Source organism: Lissotriton vulgaris, chromosome 5 (genome assembly GCF_964263255.1).
Source record: "Lissotriton vulgaris chromosome 5, aLisVul1.2, whole genome shotgun sequence".
NCBI lineage: Eukaryota > Metazoa > Chordata > Amphibia > Caudata > Salamandridae > Lissotriton > Lissotriton vulgaris.
This window is the reverse complement of record NC_141693.1, coordinates 1,958,162,749-1,958,183,003: the sequence shown is the minus strand read 5'-3', so window position 1 is coordinate 1,958,183,003 and position 20,255 is coordinate 1,958,162,749.

Sequence of the window (20,255 nt, the reverse complement as noted above, 5' to 3'; positions counted from 1 at the left end):
AGGCAATTTCAACTATTCAATGGTTCAAGGCTAACCCATGAAACATCGGGGATACAAGATATTACGGCAATGCGTGAGCCCCAATATTTGGTATCCCCATTGTAAATGATGTTTGAAAGCAAAAGGAATGGTGCTATTTGGTATAGGAATGCCTAGCTCCCGCGTCCAGCATAAGGCGTATTGAAAATTGAATCCTGATAAATTAAATCCTGATTAATTCTCACCAAAGATACACTGGGGATACTAAATATTATAGGCCGTATAGGCTAATATAGTTGGTATCCCATAAGGGTACGGATGCAAAATTTTGTGGAATGATGTAAAAAATTTGAAAAGATACTGTAGTCTGCTTTCAAACAAAATGCATTTTCAACTATTCAATGTCTCACGGGTAACCCATGAAAAATAGGGGATAAGAGATATAACAGTATTGGTTGAGCCATAAGATTTGGTATCCCTCTAGTAAATGATGTTGGAAAGCAAATGGAAGGGTGCTATTTGGTATATGAATACTGTTCTCTCCCATCCAACATAAGGCAAAGTCAAATTGAATCCTGGTACCTTATAACCCGAGAAACACTGGGGATACCAAATATTATAGGCCGTATCGGCAATTACATTTGGTATCCCATAAGGGTACAGATGCAAAATCTTGTGGAATTATGTACAAAATGTGAAAAGATACTGTAGTCGGCTATCAAATGAAAGGCAAATTCAATTGGTCAATGGCTAGAAGGTAACCCATGAAACATAGGGGATACAAGATATTACAGCAATGCTTGAGTCATAATATTTGGTATACCCCTAGTAAATGATGTTGAAAAGCAAAAGAAAGTGTGCTATTTGGTATAGAATAACTGTGCTCCTTCATCCAACATACGGCGATGTCAAATTGAATCCTGGTAACCTCCTAACCCGAAAAAACACTGGGGATACCAAATATTATAGGCCGTATAAGCTATTATAATTGGTATCCCCTAAGGGTACCGGAGGCAAAATCTTGTGGAATAATGTACAAAATTTGAGAAGATACTATAGTCTGCTATCAAATAAAAGGCAAATATAATTGGTCAATGGCTAAAGGGTAACCCATGAAACATAGGGTATACAAGATATTACGGCAATGCGTGAGACAAAATATTTGGTATCCCCACAGTAAATGATGGAAAGCAAAAGGAAGGTTGCTATTTGGTATAGAAATACTGTGCTCTTCCACCCAACATAAGGCGTTGTCAAATTGAATCCTGGTAAGTTCTAGCTTGAGAAACGCTCGGGATACCAAATATTATAGGCCACTTAGGCTATTATATTTGGTGTTCCCTAAGTGTACCGGAAGCAAAATCTTGTGGAATGAAGTACAAAATGTTAAAAGATACTCTAATCTGTTTTCAAATAAAAGGCAAACTCAATTGGTCAATGGCTAAAGGGTAATCCATGAAGCATAGGGATACAAGATATTACGGCAATGCGTGAGCCATAATATTTGGTATCCCTTAGTAAATGATGTTGGAAAGCAAAAAGAAGGGAACTTTTTTCAACAGAAATACTGTGTTCCCGCATCCAACATAAGGCAAATTCAAATTGAATACTGTTAACTTCTAACTTGAGAAACACTGGGGATACCAAATATTATAGGCCGTATAGGGTATTATAGTTGATATCTCCCAAGGGTACAGATGCAACATCTTGTGGACTGATGTACAAAATGTGAAAAGATACTGTAGTCTGCTATCAAACAAAAGGCAATTGCAACTTTTCAATGGTTCAAGGGTAACCCATGAAACATAGGGGATACAAGATATTACAGTAATGCCTGAGCCATAATATTTGGTATCCCCATATTGTATGATGTTGTAAAGCAAAAGGAAGGGTGCTATTTGGAATAGAAATACTGTGCTCCTCTGTCCAACATAAGGCGATGTCAAATTGAATCCTGGTAACTTCTAACCAGAGAAAAGCTGGGGATACCAAATATTATAGGCCTTAAAGGCTATTGTAATTGGTATCCCCTAAGGGTATTGGAGGCAAAATCTTGTGGGATTATGTACAAAATGTGAAAAGATACTGTAGTCCGCTATCAAATAAAAGGCAAATTCAATTGGTCAATGTCTGAAGAGTAACCTATGAAATAGGGATACGAGATATTATGGCAATGCGTGGGCCACAATATTTGGTATCCCCAGAGTAAATGATGTTGGAAAGCAAATGAAGGGTGCTATTTTGTATAGAAATACCTTGCTCCGACATCCAACATAAGGCAATGTCAAATTGAATCCTGGTAACTTCTAACCCGAGAAATGCTGGGAATACCAAATATTATAGGCCATATAGCCTAAGGGTACCTGAGGCAAAATCTTGTGGAATTATGTACAAAATGTGAAAAGATACTGTAGTCCGCTATCAAATTAAAGGCAAATTCAATTGGTCAATGGCTAAAGGCTAACCCATGAAACATAGGGGATACGAGATATTACAGCAATGCTTGAGTCATAACATTTGGTATACCCCTAGTAAATTATGTTGGAAAGCAAAAGGAAGTGTGTGATTTGGTATAGAATAACTGTGCTCCTTCATCCAACATACGGCAATGTCAAATTGAATCCTGGTAACTTCTATCTCGGGATACCAAATATTATAGGCCACTTAGGCTATAATATTTGGTGTCCCCTAAGTGTACCGGATGCAACTGTAGTCGGCTTGCAAATAAAAGGCAAACTCAATTGGTCAATGGCTAACGGGTAATCCATGAAGCATAGGGATACAAGATATTACGACAATGCTTGAGCCATAATATTTGGTATCCCCTTATTAAATGATGTTGGAAAGCAAAAAGAAGGGAACTTTTTTCTACAGAAATACTGTGTTCCCGCATCCAATAGAAGGCAAATTCAAATTGAATACTGTTAACTTCTAACTTGAGAAACGCTGGGAATACCAAATATTATAGGCCATATAGCCTATTATAATTGATATCCTCTAAGGGTACCGGAGGCAAAATCTTGTGGCATGATGTACAAAATGTGAAAAGATACTGTAGTCTGCTATCATATAAAAGGCAAATTCAATTGGACAATCGCTAAAGGGTAACCCATGAAACATTGGGGATACGAGATATTACAGCAATGCTTGACCCATAATATTTGGTATCCCCACAGTAAATGATGTTGAAAAGCAAAAGGAAGGGTGATATTTGGCATAGAAATATTGGGCTCACCCATCCAACATAAGACCATGTCAAATTGAATCCTGGTAAGTTCTAACCCGAGAACAACAGGGTATACCAAATATTATAGCTGGTATAGCCCATTATATATGGTATCTCCTAATGGTACTGGACGTAAAATGTTGTGGAACGATGTATAAAATGTGAAAAGCTACTTTTGACTGCTATCAAACAAATGTCAACCTCAACTGGTCAATATACCAAATATTATAGGCCATCTTGGCTATTATATTTGGTATACCCTAAGGGTACCGGATGCAAAATCTTGTGGAATGATGTACAAAATGTGAAAATATACTGTACTCTGCTATCAAATAAAAGGCAATTTCAACTGGTTAATGGCTAACGGCTAACACATTAAACCTAGGGGATATGAGATATTACAGCAATGCCTGAGCCATAATATTTGGTATCCCCATAGTAAATGATGTTGGAAAGCAAAAGGAAGGGTGCAATTTGGCATAGAAATACTGTGATCTCCCATTCAACATAAGGCAATGACAAATTTATTCCTGGTAACTTCTAACCAGAGAAACACTTAGGATACCAAATATTGTAGCCCTTACATTATATTTGGTATGGCCTCAGGGAACTGATGTACAATCTTGTGGAATGATGTAAAAATGCTAGAGCGATTGCAGTCTGTTATCAGACAAAAGGCAACTTCAGTTGGTTAATGGCTAAAGGTTAACCCTTGAAACATAGGGGATATAAGATATTGCAGCAATGCATGAGCCATAATATTTGGTATGCCCGTAGCAAATGATTTTGGAAAGCAAAAGGAAGGGTGCTATTTGGTATAGAAATACTGTACTCCTCAATCCAACATAAGGTCAAGTCAAATTGAAACCTGGTAACTTTTAACCAGAGAAACTCTGGGGTACCAAATTTTATAGGCCGTATAGGCTATTATATTTGGTATACCCTAATGGTGAAGGATGTAAAATCTTGTGGATTAATGTACAAAATGTGAAAAGATACTGTAGTCTGCTATCAAATAAAAGGCAATTTTAACTAGTCAATGGCTAAAGGGTAACCAATGAATCATAGGGGATACGAGAAATTACAGCAATGAGTGAGCCATAATATTTGGTATCCCCTTAGTAAATGATATTGGAAAGCAAAAGGGAGGGTGCTATTTGCCATACCAATACTGTGCTCCCCCATCCAACATAAGGCAATGTCAAATTGAATTCTGGTAGCTTCTAACCTGAGAAACACTGGGGATACCAAATATTATAGACCGGATAGGCTATTATATTTGGTATCCCCTAAGGGTACTGGATGCAAAATCTTGTGAAATGAATTACAAAATATGAGAAGATACTGTAGTTTGCTTTCAAATAAAAGTACATTTCAACTGGTCAATGGCTAAAGGGTAACCCCTGAAACATAGGGGATACAAGATATTACAGCACCGCAGGAACCATAATATTTGTTATCCCCCATAGTAAGTGATGTTGGAAAGCAAGAGGAAGGGTTCTATTTGGTATAGAAATACTGTACTACTCCATCCAACATGAGGCCATGTGAAAATGAATCCTTGTAACTCCTAACCCGAGAAATGCTCAGGATACCAAATATTATATGGCATATAGGTTAATATATTTGGTATCCCTAAGGGTACCGGATGCAAAATGTTGTGGAATGATGTACAATATGTGAAAAGATACTGTAGTTTTCTTTCAAATAAAAGTACATTTCAACTGGTCAATATCTAAAGGGTAATCTGTGAAACATAGGGATTACGAGATATTACAGCAATGCAGGAACCATAATATTTGGTATCCCCATAGTAAGTGATGTTGGAAAGTAAAAGGAAGGCTGCTATTTGGTATAGAAACACTGTACTCCTCCAAGCAACATGAGGCCAAGTGAAATTGAATCCTTGTAACTTCTAACCCCAGAAACGCTTGGGATACGAAATATTATAGGCCATATAGGCTATTATATTTGGTATCCCCTAAGGGTTCAGGATGCTAAATCTAATGGAATTATGTACGAAATGCCAAAAGATACAGTAGTCTGCTGTCAGATAAAAGGCAAATTCAACTGGCCAATGGCTAAAAACTAACCCATGAAACATAGGGGATTAGAGATATTAGGCCAATGTGTGAGCCATAATATTTGGTATCCCCATAGTAAATGATGTTGGAAAGCAAAAAGGAGGGTTCTATTTAGTACGGAAATACTGTGCTCTCCCATCAAACATAAGGCAATGTCAAAGTGAATCCTGGTAACTTCTAACCCCGGAAACACTGGGGATACCAAATACTATAGGCCGAATATTCTATTATATTTGGTAGCCCCTAAAGGTACCAGATGCAAAATCTTGTGGAATGTTGTACAACATCTAAAAAGATACTGTAGTCTGCTATCAAACAAAAGGCAATTTCAACGGGTCAATTGCTAAAGGGTAACCCATGAAACATAGGTGATACGAGATATTACAGCAATGCATGAGCCATCATATTTGGTATCCCTATAGTAAATGATGTCAGAAAGTAAAAGGAAGGCTGCAATTTGGTATAGAGATACTGTACTCCCATATCCAATAGAAGGCAATGTCAAATTGAATACTGGTAACTTCTAATCCAAGAAACACTTAAGATTCCAAATATTGTAGCCGGTAAAGGCCATTATAATTGGTATCCCCTTAGGGAACCGGATGTAAAATCTTGTGGAAGATGTAAAAAATGTGAGAAGTGTTTTTAGTCTGTTATGAAACAAAAGGCAACTTCAATTGGTCAATGACTAAAGAGTAACACTTGGAACAAAGGTGATACAAGATATTACAGCAATGTGTGATCCATAATATTTGGTATCCCCATTGTAAACAATGTTGGACAGCAAAAAGAAGGGTGCTATTTGGCATAGAAATACTGTGCTCACCCATCCAACATAAGACCACACCAAATTGAATCCTGGTGAGTTTTAACTCAAGAAACACAGGGGATACCACATATTATAGCTGATATAGGCCATTATAATTGGTATCCCCTCAGGGAACCAGATGTAAAATCTTGTGGAATGATGTAAAAAATGTGAGAAGAGTTTTCTAGTCTGTTGGTCAATGGCTAAAGGGTAACCCGTGGAACAAAGGTGATACAAGATATTACAGCAATGCGTGATCCATAATATTTGATATCTCTATTGTAAACAATGTTGGAAAGCAAAAGGACAGGTGGTATTTGGCATACAAATACTGTAATCACCCAGCCAGCATAAGACCATGTCAATTTGAATCCTGGTAAGTTCTAAACCAAGAAACACAGGGGATACCAAATATTATAGGCCATAATGTCCATTTTATTTAGTATCCCCTAAAGGAACCAGATGTGAAATCTTTTGGAATGATGTACAAAATGTGAAAAGATTCTGTAGTCTGCTATAAAAATAAAAGGTAACTTTAACTGGTCAATGGCTAAAGGATAACCCATGAAATGTAGGATATGGAAGATATGAAAGATATTGCAACAATGAGTGAGATATAATATTTGGTATCCCCATAGTAAACTAGGTTGGAAAGCAAACGGAGGGGTTCTATTTGGCATAGAAATACTTTACTCCATCATCCACATAAGACCATTTCAAATCGAATCCTGGTAAGTTCTAAGCCGAGAAGCAAAGGGGATACCAATTATTTAAGGCCACATACATACTGTAGGCTCCTATCAAATAAAATACCATTTCAACTGGTCAATGGCTAAAGTGTGATTCATTAAATGAGATATAGTAGATCAATGCATGAACCATAATATTTGGTACTCCCATAGAAAGAGGTATTAGAAAACTCAAAGTAGGCTACCAGTTGGCAAATAAATACTGTGCTCACAAGCCAGCCAGCAAAAGACCATTTCCAATGGAATCTTGTTGTGATTTTACCCTAAAAACATAGGGAATACTAAAGATTATAGTCTGTATGGGCCTATTAGGATCCCCAAAGTGAAATCAATGTGAAAGCGTGTGAAATGCATTAAAAACTTCAAAAGTACTAATAGATGCTATAATCTGCTGTCAAATAAAAAACAATTTCAACTTGTCAATTGTTAAAAGGTAAACCTTGAAAGGTAGGAGATGCCACACATTATAGCAAAGCATGAGCCGTAATAATTGGTATACATATAGAAAGTGACTCTGAAATACACTGCTGCGATATGGCTGACAAACACTGTGTTCACCATGCCATCGTAAGCACATCAAATTGTATCTTTGTAAGCTTTAATTCTAATAACATATGGACTAGCAAATATTACAGCCCGTATCGGCCATTATATTTGGTAGTCCCAAAAGGGCCTGGATATGAAAGCTTGTGGAATGCATTTAAGGATGCTTAAAGATAAGTTCATCTTCTGTCATATAAAAGGCAATTTTAACTTGTCAATGGTCAAAAGATAACGCTTGACAAGTAAGGGATAGCAGATATTACATCACTGCATGTTCCATAATATTTAATATCCCCATTGAAAGAGAGAAAATATTATAGCAACGTACAGGTACATGGTATCCTTCACAAGAACTGCATGTGAGGGTGCACTAAAAATGTCAAATGTAGATAGACCTACTGTGATCCCCAGCCAAATAAAATGAAATTTGAAATGGCCAATGCCTAAAAGGTAGCCCCTGAGAGAAAATTACTAGGAAAGGTGTGATTTGACAGAGAAGTACTGCGCTCACTTAGTCAACAGGTGAAGAGCATGTCAAATTCTATTCTGGTAAGTGTTAACACTTGGTATGTAGGGGCTACTAAATATAGCCGGTATGGGCCATTATTTTTGGGACACTGTTCACTTAGCCTATATGGACTCATCGTGTTGACTACTAATTTGGAATTTTTGCAAAATATAAAATACACAATGCTATAGTGCAAGGCAAGCATGTGCTCTAACCAGTACCAAACCAGACTTGCTGACACTAACTTAGCACCATAAGCAAACCAAATATATGATGCATCCAACCCAGACTTGGGATTTCTACTAATTTCATGTTTTTTTTAAATTTTTAAATGTTTCCCTCAAATGTGTATGCAATTCTCTTGACTCTTTAATAAGTAATGGTGCACAGGTGTACTAGTGTACTTACTGTAGCTATTCTGTGTTTGACTGGGGCTTATGCTGCAGGTGCCTGGGAAGTACTGATTCTCCTCAAGCTATTGACTATAGCACTGTTGATGCCCACACAGAATATATTGGGCCCGATTCACAGAACTAACTTAAGACAAAATCCTAAACTTACTACTTTTGGTATTCACAGAAGTTAGGATTTAGTCTTAAGTTTGTCTTAAGACAGACTTAAGACAGACTTAAGTTAGGATTTTGTCTTAAGTCTGTCTTAAGACAAACGTAAGACAAAATCCTAACTTCTGTGAATACCAAAAGTAGTAAGTTTAGGATTTTGCCTTAAGTTAGTTCTGTGAATCGGGCCCTTAGTGTCCTTCTCATTTAGCCACATCAGCACTTTGCTTCCAATTATTTTTCAGTTGTACTGTCAATTATAACAGATAACCTTTTCCAGTCCCAGAATGCAACATGGTGTAAATTAAAAAGTGTAGACTTTTTTCTCACATGGTATACAGCTCCTTGATAATCCGGTTACACTAGAAAAAATATTTCATTTGCTTATGTTTGCTATTTTAAAACAGCCAAGAGCTGTTAGGTGAAAACAAGTTTGTGTAAAATGCTAAGTCCACATTTGTAACAATCATGCCTCCATTTCCTTAAATAAGTATTGAAAAATTAGACACTTTCAAATGATTTATTCACATACTTGCTCTTGTAGGATTATGTCAAAAGAAAACATACAGAATTGTATGCATTTGCTTTGTAGGTTTCACCAAGCAGCGCATGTGCTGCGAATGCGAGATATTTTGTTTTCTAAAAGTGGGCTTAGAGCCTGCTCATTGCTTACCATTTGTTGGCTTCATTGTCAATCTCATTTGTTTACTTTTTATTGGTAAGATGCTGTAAGCTTCCTTTCTTTTTACGTATGTGTCCCTCCACTAGAGCATGCACACATTACTTGTATCCTTTCACTGATAATGTTATTTAAACATAACTTTTTCTTTGTGTTTAAGCAATATAGCAGAGTGCATCTTGTTCAGCTGACTCCTTCGTGTACTTCTCCCCCTGAGGGTTCCTTCCTCATACATGATGCTCCTGTCCCTCCTTCCACTGTTGTCCATGTTGTTGCTTGCCCCATCCATCCAACTTCCTTTTGTTGTTGTCCCTAATTTTACTTACAACACCCATTGTCCCACCTCTCACTTTTGCTCATGTTGTAGCGTCCTCCACGCACCCTCCTTCCGTCCTTCCATTGTTGCCAGTGGTGTTTCTCACTTGCCCCCACCCTCCCTTCTTCAATTGTTGTCGTGTTATTGCTCGTTTCTACATTCCCACCCAACTTCCATTATTGCACTTGTTGCTTGACCCTTGCTCTCCCTCCTTCCGGTGTTACCTGGGTTTTTGCTTGCAACATCCACACTCTATCCTCAGTCCATTGTTGCCTATGTTATTGCTTGCTTCCACCCACCCTCCCTTTTTCCATGGTTGCACCACTTATTGTTGCTTCCCCCCCTCCAATTCTCCTTTCTTCTGTTGTTGCCTGTGTAGTTGCTTTCAACACCTACCCTCCTTCCGTTGTTGCTTGCCTCCACCAATACTTTCTTCTTCCGTTGTTGCTTGCAACCCCACCCACTCTTGCTGCTTCCCTTTTTCTTGTTTTGTTGCTTTCCCCACTCACCCTCCTTGGATGTTGCTCGTATTGTTCCCTACCTGACCCACCCTTCCTCCTGTTGTTGTACATGTTGTTGCCAGTGTTTGCTTGCACCCACCCTCCCAACATGCATTGTGCATGTGCTTGCTCTGAGGCCCTCCCTTCCACCATCTAGTGTCCTTGTTGTCCCCCTGACTCACCCACCCACGTTACCACCACAACAGCTTATTTGCTGCTTATGCGTGATATTTCAATGGCTTAAGCTTACTTATGAGTGACATTCAACAACCAAATATGTGACACTCAGAGTGACACTTTCTCGTGAGTAAAACCAAGCACTGAAGTGCATAGAATGCAAAATGACTTACCTTTGAGCAATAAAAAGTTCTAAAACAATCTTGAAACAGTTGCCAAGTACCTCAAATGGAAGGTTACTATGACAACCACCCTCCATTATAAAAACATGAGAAACTCGTGGACTAGCCCCTACTTACCAGGGCTACTTTGACCCTTGCAGCAACATGGACAAATTATGGCATTACTGTCTCCGAAAAGAGTGGAATTGCCTGGCCATGATGTAATGTGGCTACATAAACACATCTTTTATCACGACGTAGACATTTTATTTGAAATCTCCTTTTCTCATTGTTTCAGAAAACCGCAATATGACATGCAAATATGATCACCACAAACAGCACAGTGGCAGACATATCACTTTGTCTTTCTCTTAATGGTTGCTCTGCCTGCAACTTGCCAACTCTGTCTGCTGGCTCTCAGCGGACTGACACCCATGCCATAGCTGCTCCAGTGTTGACTCACACTGGCTGCCTTTTGACGCTCAACTAGTGCAGAGATGCTACTCCCTAGTTTGCTGGCATGTTCTGCTGAACTCGACCACTGCTATTGGAAACTGAGCTACTGAATATTAATATTACAAATTAGGATTGCTGAAAACTTCACCCTTACTAGGGAACCCGGCTGGGTCCTCTAGTATGTTTTGTAAAAATTGGTTAATTGAATTTTGGAATACAATTCTAGATATAACTGAATCAGTGTATGAGTTTGCCTTTCTCTTTGACATCCACTTAAAACCCTGGCCAAATGCGATTCTCGCCTTCTCTGCCTTAATTAATATTAAGTATATATGCCACTGGAACCACTGTTTCTTAAAATACTTAATCACCCTGGTTCCTTAGTGAGTAGGGTTCCCTTGTTTTCCTTTTTCGTTTTTCTCAAGCCAGCAGGTAGGCCCAGTGTGCACTGGCAGTGATGCCTTCCAGGGGGAGGTCAGGAGGATTTTGAAAAAAACAAACACAGCACTGCCAAATGAGGCCCCAGGGGTCTGAAACGCTGCATGGTCCTGAGAGGTGCCAGCAGATCCACTCACTCTATGCCTGCGGGGGAGCACACAGCATCCAGCAACACAAAAACATAGTTTTGCCCGTCAGTTGCAAGGTCACTGGCCAATCATCATCCAATCACTGACTTCTTTGTGGACTTGAGTTAACTGTCACTGACGGTGCCATGCAGGGTGCACCAGTTTTTAAAATACAACAGGGCAAGTCGCCGCCCCCTGGATGGATCATCACTGTCTGTCTCAGTCTGGGCAAGGGGCAGTGCATGGCTGGGTGGTATCAGGGTGATTATTACTTTCCAGAGAGGGTACAATTTTCAGGACACTGATAGAGACTCCTGAGGCGGAAGCCGGGAGGGCGAAAGACATTATTTTTAAAATCTTTGTGATACTATGTACCTTTTAATTATTGCTTGACCCTTGCTTCTCCTGAACAGCGCGCCTCGCGCTGCAACGCTTGTTTACATCTTGGTCGCCATTCCTGACGGCGAGGCGAGCCACGAGACACGCCCACCTCGGTTGGCCACGCCCCCTCACCAGACCTATAAATAGTGCGCGCAGATCTCTAAGCGCGACACTGATAGAGACTCCTGAGGCGGAAGCCGGGAGGGCGAAAGACATTATTTTTAAAATCTTTGTGATACTATGCACCTTTTAATTATTGCTTGACCCTTGCTTCTCCTGAACAGCGCGCCTCGCGCTGCAACGCTTGTTTACATCTTGGTCGCCATTCCTGACGGCGAGGCGAGCCACGAGACACGCCCACCTCGGTTGGCCACGCCCCCTCACCAGACCTATAAATAGTGCGCGCAGATCTCTAAGCGCGACACTGATAGAGACTCCTGAGGCGGAAGCCGGGAGGGCGAAAGACATTATTTTTAAAATCTTTGTGATACTATGTACCTTTTAATTATTGCTTGACCCTTGCTTCTCCTGAACAGCGCGCCTCGCGCTGCAACGCTTGTTTACATCTTGGTCGCCATTCCTGACGGCGAGGCGAGCCACGAGACACGCCCACCTCGGTTGGCCACGCCCCCTCACCAGACCTATAAATAGTGCGCGCAGATCTCTAAGCGCGACACTGATAGAGACTCCTGAGGCGGAAGCCGGGAGGGCGAAAGACATTATTTTTAAAATCTTTGTGATACTATGCACCTTTTAATTATTGCTTGACCCTTGCTTCTCCTGAACAGCGCGCCTCGCGCTGCAACGCTTGTTTACATCTTGGTCGCCATTCCTGACGGCGAGGCGAGCCACGAGACACGCCCACCTCGGTTGGCCACGCCCCCTCACCAGACCTATAAATAGTGCGCGCAGATCTCTAAGCGCGACACTGATAGAGACTCCTGAGGCGGAAGCCGGGAGGGCGAAAGACATTATTTTTAAAATCTTTGTGATACTATGTACCTTTTAATTATTGCTTGACCCTTGCTTCTCCTGAACAGCGCGCCTCGCGCTGCAACGCTTGTTTACATCTTGGTCGCCATTCCTGACGGCGAGGCGAGCCACGAGACACGCCCACCTCGGTTGGCCACACCCCCTCCAACGCCCCGACCAACCAACATAAATTATGTGCCTTGGCAGGAAGCGCAGCGGACGAGCGCAGCGGGCGCGACGATTGCGCGCCGAAGGCGCGCTTAAGGCAAGCTCGTCTGCGCTCGTCCGCGACCGTCCGGGGCAAGGGGCATGTCACTCTGCTCGCTTTTCCACCTACTCTCCTGCCCAACTGCGCTGCCTTCGGGGCCCATGGCCGTTATCTGCCTCCATCTGCTCCCACATTTCGTCTCTTGGCTTAGCTCCTCCTGCCCCTCCGATAATACCTTGGCCTCAACCTGTGCCCCCGACTCCCTCTAGCGGTAGCGCTTCTCCAGCTGCTCCTAGATCTCTTACGGCTTTCTATCTAAACACTAGGTCTGCAGTTGCCCACGCCCATGAACTGTCGGTCTTGCTGGATCTCCATGCCCCCGACCTTCTTTTTTTAACAGAAACTTGGTTCCGCGACGACTCCCTCCCCACCTTATTGGCCACTCTACCAGCTCCATATTACGCTATCCGTGCCGACCGGCCTAATGGCAAAGCTGGAGGCGGGGTGGCGGTCATCGCTCGAACCGACCTCCCTTTTCAGCCCCTGTCCCTTCCTGATATCGCTACTACGGAGTTTTTAGCCATCCGTACCACTTCCATCACGCCCCCTCTCACCTGTATTCTCATCTATCGTCCCCCCCAATCTCCCTTATTGTTCCTTCCGGATTTCTTGGAAGTTCTGGCTACTATCACAGTCAACAACTCTTCCATTTTACTTTTGGGTGATTTTAATTTTTGGCCTTCTGACCAAGCCGAATGCCCTTCCTCTAAGGAGTTCTCAGACACCCTTTCCTCTCTTAACTTCACTTCCCATATTCACTCTCCCACCCACGTCAAAGGTCACACTCTCGACCAGATCTGGTCCTCTAACTGCCCCGTTGAATCCCTTTCAATCTTACCCTGCACCTGGTCTGACCATCACCTGATTTCCTTTTCTCTTCCCATTCACCCCCCGATCAAGCCCCCGCTCCCCAAAAACACCTGGGTTCGAGCATGGGGCCGAGTAGACCCTGACAGTCTATCCTCCATACTCACTTCCTCCGCTCCCCTCCTCCAAGACCTATCTACCAGCTCCCAGGTCATGGCCATTGACCAATGGCTCTCTGCAGGCTGCGATACCATTGCTCCTCTGAAGCGGGTCTCAACCAAACGAGAGAAGGACGCCAACCAGTGGTTTAATCAAGATCTTAAAGCCACTAAACTGGCGGTGCGGCGTGCGGAGCGGGCCTGGAGGAAAAACTACTGCCCCTCCTTACGTTTAGAGTTTATAAACATCCTGACCCTATATAAGAAAAACATCCTTGAGGCAAAAACCATCTACTTTTCCTCCAAAATCCTCGCAGCCGAAAGCAAATCGAAGGAAATCTTTTCGATTGTTCACAATCTAGCGTTTTCGGATAGAACCTCTCTCAAACCCACCCCTTCTCTGGAACTCTGTCACTCCCTAAATAATTTCTTCATTCAAAAAATCGAAACCATTAAAACCAATATTCCCCCTCCTTCCCCTATCTTTGTGGACCCTCAGTGTCCTCCTCCCAAGGACTATCTCACCACCCTCCCACCTCTAACTAAGGAATCAATAACTGCCATAATGCCACTTGTTAAATCGGGGTCCCCGCTAGATCCCTGCCCAGCTCATATCCTCCGTCATATCTTCTCTAGCTGCCCAGATCAACCCCCTCCACCTTCTCAACAGTTCCTTATCCCAGGGTGTGGTACCCAACTCACTTAAATCTGCTGTAATAGTCCCTATTTTAAAAAAGCCTGGTGCCGATCCCTCAATCCCAGCCAATTTCCGCCCCATCTCTCTCCTACCATTCCTGGCGAAAGTACTCGAGCGTCATGTCACCTACGCCCTGAGTTCTTTCGTGGAGAAGAACGGGGCTCTTGCCCCCCGCCAGGCCGGGTTTCGCCCCGCACACTCCACGGAGTCGGTAGTGCTCTCGGTCCTTGATAACCTCAGGGAGGGAATGGATACCAACCAACCTCAGGCCCTGGTTCTCCTCGACCTCTCAGCCGCCTTTGACACGGTGGACCACTCCATCTTACTTTCCCGTGTCAGGGCGGCGGGGATCGGGGGTACCGCGTTGGTTTGGTTATCCTCCTTCCTGAGGGACCGCACCCAGGCAGTTCGCCTGGGTGACTTCACTGCGGACTTCCGCGACGTTCAGTGCGGGGTTCCCCAAGGTTCCTCCCTTTCCCCCCTCTTATTCAATCTCTACATCTCCCCTCTTATCTTTTCACTGCAACAAATGGAGGTCACCGTATTTAATTATGCGGATGACCTCCAGCTTGTGTTCAACCTCTCCTCTTCCCCCGACTCTGTCTCCAACTTTCAAACTATCATGATTCACATCCGAGACTGGATGAACCACAACCATCTTAAACTCAACCCAGATAAGACCGAGTTGGTGTTGACGGGTGGTTCATCCAGCCCCTGGTCCCCTATCTTCTGGCCCCCTTCCCTTGGTGCCCCACCTGTTCCCTCTACCTCGGTTAAAACCCTAGGCATCAAGCTCAATTCACAACTCACCCTTCACTCCCAGGTGAGTTCTGTGGTTTCTTCCTCCTTTCTGGCTCTTCGCACTATCCGCAAGGTGTCCCGTTTTTTTTCATTTGATGCCCTAAAACTTATCACTCTTGCCATGGTCGTATCCCGCCTGGATTATGGCAACGCCCTATATGCAGGTATCCCTGCATATAGTCTTCGGCGTTTGCAGCAGATCCAGAACCAGGCGGCGCGCCTGGTGTTTAAACTCCCTAAATCCTCCCATACCACTCCCCTCTTGAAATCTTTACATTGGCTTCCTGTCCGGGCCCGTGTCCAGTTTAAGCTTGCATCTATCACCTTCCAAGCACGACTGGGCACGGCGCCAGCTTTCATCTCTTCGGAGATCATTCCCTACGTTCCATCTAGGGAACTGAGGTCATCTTCCCAATCCCTTCTTACTGTCCCACGGTTTCGAAGAAAGAAATGGGGAGGCTCGAAGTTTGCGACCCTCGCCCCGACTTTTTGGAACTCTCTGCCTGCAGAGCTCAGAGCTTCAACCTCATACCTGTTATTTCGGAAACAACTCAAGGCATACCTTTTCGCCAAATCCTTTAATTAATACCTTAGCCCCTCATTTTTTCCCCTACCCCGGGACTTCTGCTCTGACCTCTTCCAGTTTTTAGCGCCAAGAAACCGCTGGTGTACGTGCGCTGTATAAATAATTTTAAATAGAAATAGAAATAGAGTCTGTTTGACTGCCTTTGCAATGGCATGTCACGTGCCTGAGTACCTGAGGCCCGGCTTTGTTGTGCACTGCAGCCAGAGCCTGAGGCAGGCACTGCACCATGTGATGACAATTTGTGTTCATTATTGGAATTGAAGAAATGGAATCTTGAATGGCAGCACGGTATGCACAGAATTGCCAGCAGGCAGCTCACTACTTGTGACTTTGCAATGTCCTGCACCTATTTGCAGTACTTGTGCCTGACAGTGCCACTGTGTTAGGAGGCACTGTAAATGCATAACTAAGCATTTTAGTGCAGTGGTGAGGACTACCCCACAAACTGTATTAGTCTACCCACTGATGTATAATACTTGGCAGAACTGTGCCACCAGCCTGGAAAAAAACGAAACGTTATTTTTTTTACCCACCCCTCTATGTTGTCCATGTTGCCTCCCACACCCCTTATTTCCTTCCATCTATACCTCCTTGTGTCCCTGCCCTTCCTCCTACCCCACCAGCAATAAAAAATAGGGTTAAGTCTGTATCATATTTGCTTTTTAGGTCGAGCCTAGGGTCAGCGTGCATGAGTTGCTCTGCGAGCATGATGTATCCACAATATGGGCTTTAACCAAGCACATCGATTGGCATTAGTTTTTTTTTGTGCCTTTTCAAAACGCTGCCAGTTTATTGGTCCATTGCTTGAAATTGTCCCTCCATTGGGTGCTTGGTTCACGCTCAGGCGAGTTTGCTCATTATTCCTTCGGATTGTCCATCACGCGTTCATGGTTATTCATGGTCGGTCATCGCAATGAGCGCTTCCTCCTTGATCAGCACGGCACGCAGCTCTTTATACATTCATCTGCGCTGCACGTCAAGCTTCAACTTTAAGCATGGACGCATTTGCACTTAAACTGCATGCTTCAAACAAGTGGACATCTTGACCGCTGTCAGTTCCTCTGTGTATTTGGCACATTTCTGCTCAAGCAAGCGTTATTCCAAATCAGCTTCCTTTTTTTTTCACAGATGGCTATTGTGAGTTTGACACTGGTCTATTGTTGCCCCAGACAATCTAGGGCCAGGGCAGTGAGGCAGGAAATTCCAGGCACCTCTGGGCTAGGGGTGGAAACCTACACAGTAATATCAGCAGAGAACATATAACCTACTGAACAGACATGCTGACTAGGGTTCATTGTGTAGAGAGACTAGAATCATGCTTAAATAAGACCATTTCTCAGGAAGTACAGTAATATTAAAATCACTAGTTTTCCGAGCCCTTGGGAAGAAAGTGCGATTTTGTTTTATTTTTGCAAGTTGATCTCAGTCACTAGTGGTGAATGGCCACCCCAAACACACCAGCCTTAAACACATGACGCAATCACATTGGCGATGTGGTGGGTCAGGCATGGGTCAGCATCATTATTAAAGAAATGGGACTGCCCCCAGCAAGATCCCCCCATTTCAGGTCTGATAAGGTAAACAAGGCAATAACAGCTTGAGAATGCAGAGAGGAAATGGATAGGTACAACAGTAACCCTACTCTGCGCGGCCAGATGCAATGAGGCAGGTGTCTGCCCTCTTTTATCTGACATAAATGTTTTGCTTGTTTATTTACCTCACTCAATAGCTATCCAATGCTGAGGTGTTGAATACGTTTACAGTTTCATGAGCAACCCACTCCTGCCTGCTGAGCAGTGAATTAATTCAAAATCCCAGGAACCACATACAAATCTATGGGTGCATGGTTTGGGCCCACGGAATCAGAACTCCTCTGACAAATGTGCCAGGCTGTGTTTAGATAAACATGGTTTGGGTCCCACCCCCCACAGATGTGCAGAGCCAAAGCACCATTTGCAACTCAATCAGCACCCCACATTTTTCAAGCCTCCTAAAATTCATCAACAAAAATGTCACTGGGGATTTACTCTGCATTTTTCCATTGAGATATTTGGACAAGTCTTTACATATTATTATAAAGTTGTGGTAAATGTGTGCGCATTGAAAGGCCACCATTCTTTGTAATTATATGTCATCATTTTAAAATTTAGTAACACAATCAACACAAATACACTCCACACCATGCAGCACAATTACCCTCAGCACCACACACTTCCACGACACACAATTCAAAACTACATATTTTCATTTCACACCAAATAATTAAACAACAAACCATATATTTCAACTCAACAACGCAATTACACAACACACCACATACATCCAAACAATGCCCCAGAATTCCAAACTATGCCACAAAATTAAACAGCACACTACATAATTAAAATCCACAACATTTCACCTCACAACACAAAATGCCATTCCACACAATTACACTCTGTGACATACAATTACACTCCACATAATTTCAGTACACTTAATCCCATATAATTATCCACATATTTCAACTGCCCACCATTCCACTACAAAAATTCACTCCACACCACACAATTCCACCACATGCAATTCCACAACTAAGAATTCCAATCCAAACCACATAATTCCACTCCACACCACATACATCAAATCAAAACACAAGGATCAATCAATCAATCAATCAGAGTACTTGTAAAGCGCGCAACTTACCCGTGAGGGTCCCAAGGCACTGAGGGGGGTGGGAGGGGTGGGTGATGCTACTGCTCGAAGAGCCAGGTCTAGAGGAGTCTTCAGAAGGCGAGTAGGTCTTGGGTCTGCGTATGTGGGTGGGCAGGGTGTTCCAGGTCTTGGCGGTGAGGTAGGAGAAGGATCTGCTGCCAGAGGTCGTTTGTTGGATGCGGGGGACAGCGACGAGGGTGAGGCTGGCGGAGCAGAGCTGGCGGGTGGGGGTGTGGAAGCAGAGTCTGCTGTTCAGGTAGGCTGGTCCAGCGTTGTGGAATGCTTTGTGTGCGCAGGTGAGGAGCTTCAAGGTGATCCTCTTGTCGACGGGGAGCCCGTGTAGGTCTCTCAGGTGGGGGGTGATGTGGCTACGGCGGGGGACGTTGATGATCAGTCGGGCGGAGGCGTTTTGGATGCGTTGTAGTGGTCGTAGGTGTTTGCCTGGGATTCCTGCGTAGAGTGCGTTGCCGTAGTCCAGTCTGTTGCTGACGAGGGCCTGTGTCACTGTTCTTCTTGTTTCGGTTGGGATATACTTGTAGATAATGCGGAGCATGCGGAGGGAGTTGTAGCAGGAGGAGGAGACGGCGTTGACCTGCTTAGACATGGAGAGGGAGGGGTCGAGGATGAATCCAAGATTGCGTGCATGGTCGGTGGGTGTTGGGGCTGTTCCCAGTGTGGCGGCCACCAGGAGTTGGACCTCTGTCTTGTCCGAGTTCAGCTTCAGACGGCTGCTCCTCATCCAGTCGGCGACGGCCTTCCTTCCCTCGTGGAGGTTGGTTTTGGCGGTGTGTGCGTCCTTGATGAGGGAGAGGATGAGCTGGGTGTCGTCGGTGTAGGAGACGATGTTGAGGACGTGATGGTGGGCCCCTTGTGCGAGGGGGGCCATGTAGACTTGAACAGCGTCGGGCTGAAGGATGATCCCTGGGGGACGCCGCAGATGATGTTGGTGGCTTCGGATCAGAAGGGTGGGAGGCGGATGCTCTGGGTTCTGCCGGAGAGGAAGGACGTGGTCCAGTCAAGAGCCTTCTCTTGGATTCCAGCTTCTAGGAGGCGTGTCTTTAGAGTGCGATGTCAGACCCTGTTGAAGTCGGCTGACAGGTACAGGAGGATGAGGGCTGATGTTTTGCCGTTGTCTAGTTGGTGCCAGATGTCATCTGTAGTGGCGATGAGGGCTGTCTCAGTGCTGTGGTTTCTGGACTGGACTGGGACGGGTCCAAGATGTTGTCTTACAGGTGGCAGGCCTGTTGCATGTTGGCCATTTTCTTGATGAGCTTTGCCGGGAACGGGAGCAGGGAGATGGACCGAAAGTTCTTGATGTCCTTGCAGTCCGCCGGAGGCGTAGCTAGAGCTTGTGGTGCCCGGGGCTATCCCTTAGATTGCCGCCCCTGGGGGGGGGGGGGGGCGGGGGGGTGGTGCTGGGGAAAAAGGACGGCGAGCACTTGAAAGATGTCCGAGAGACGCATAGTATTGCCGCTAATAGTTACCTCGACCATCTAAGTTACATGCACATAGATGACACGGTCAAAGGCTACACAGTTGGATACACCGGTGACTGGCAGTACAAAAGAGAACACACAGG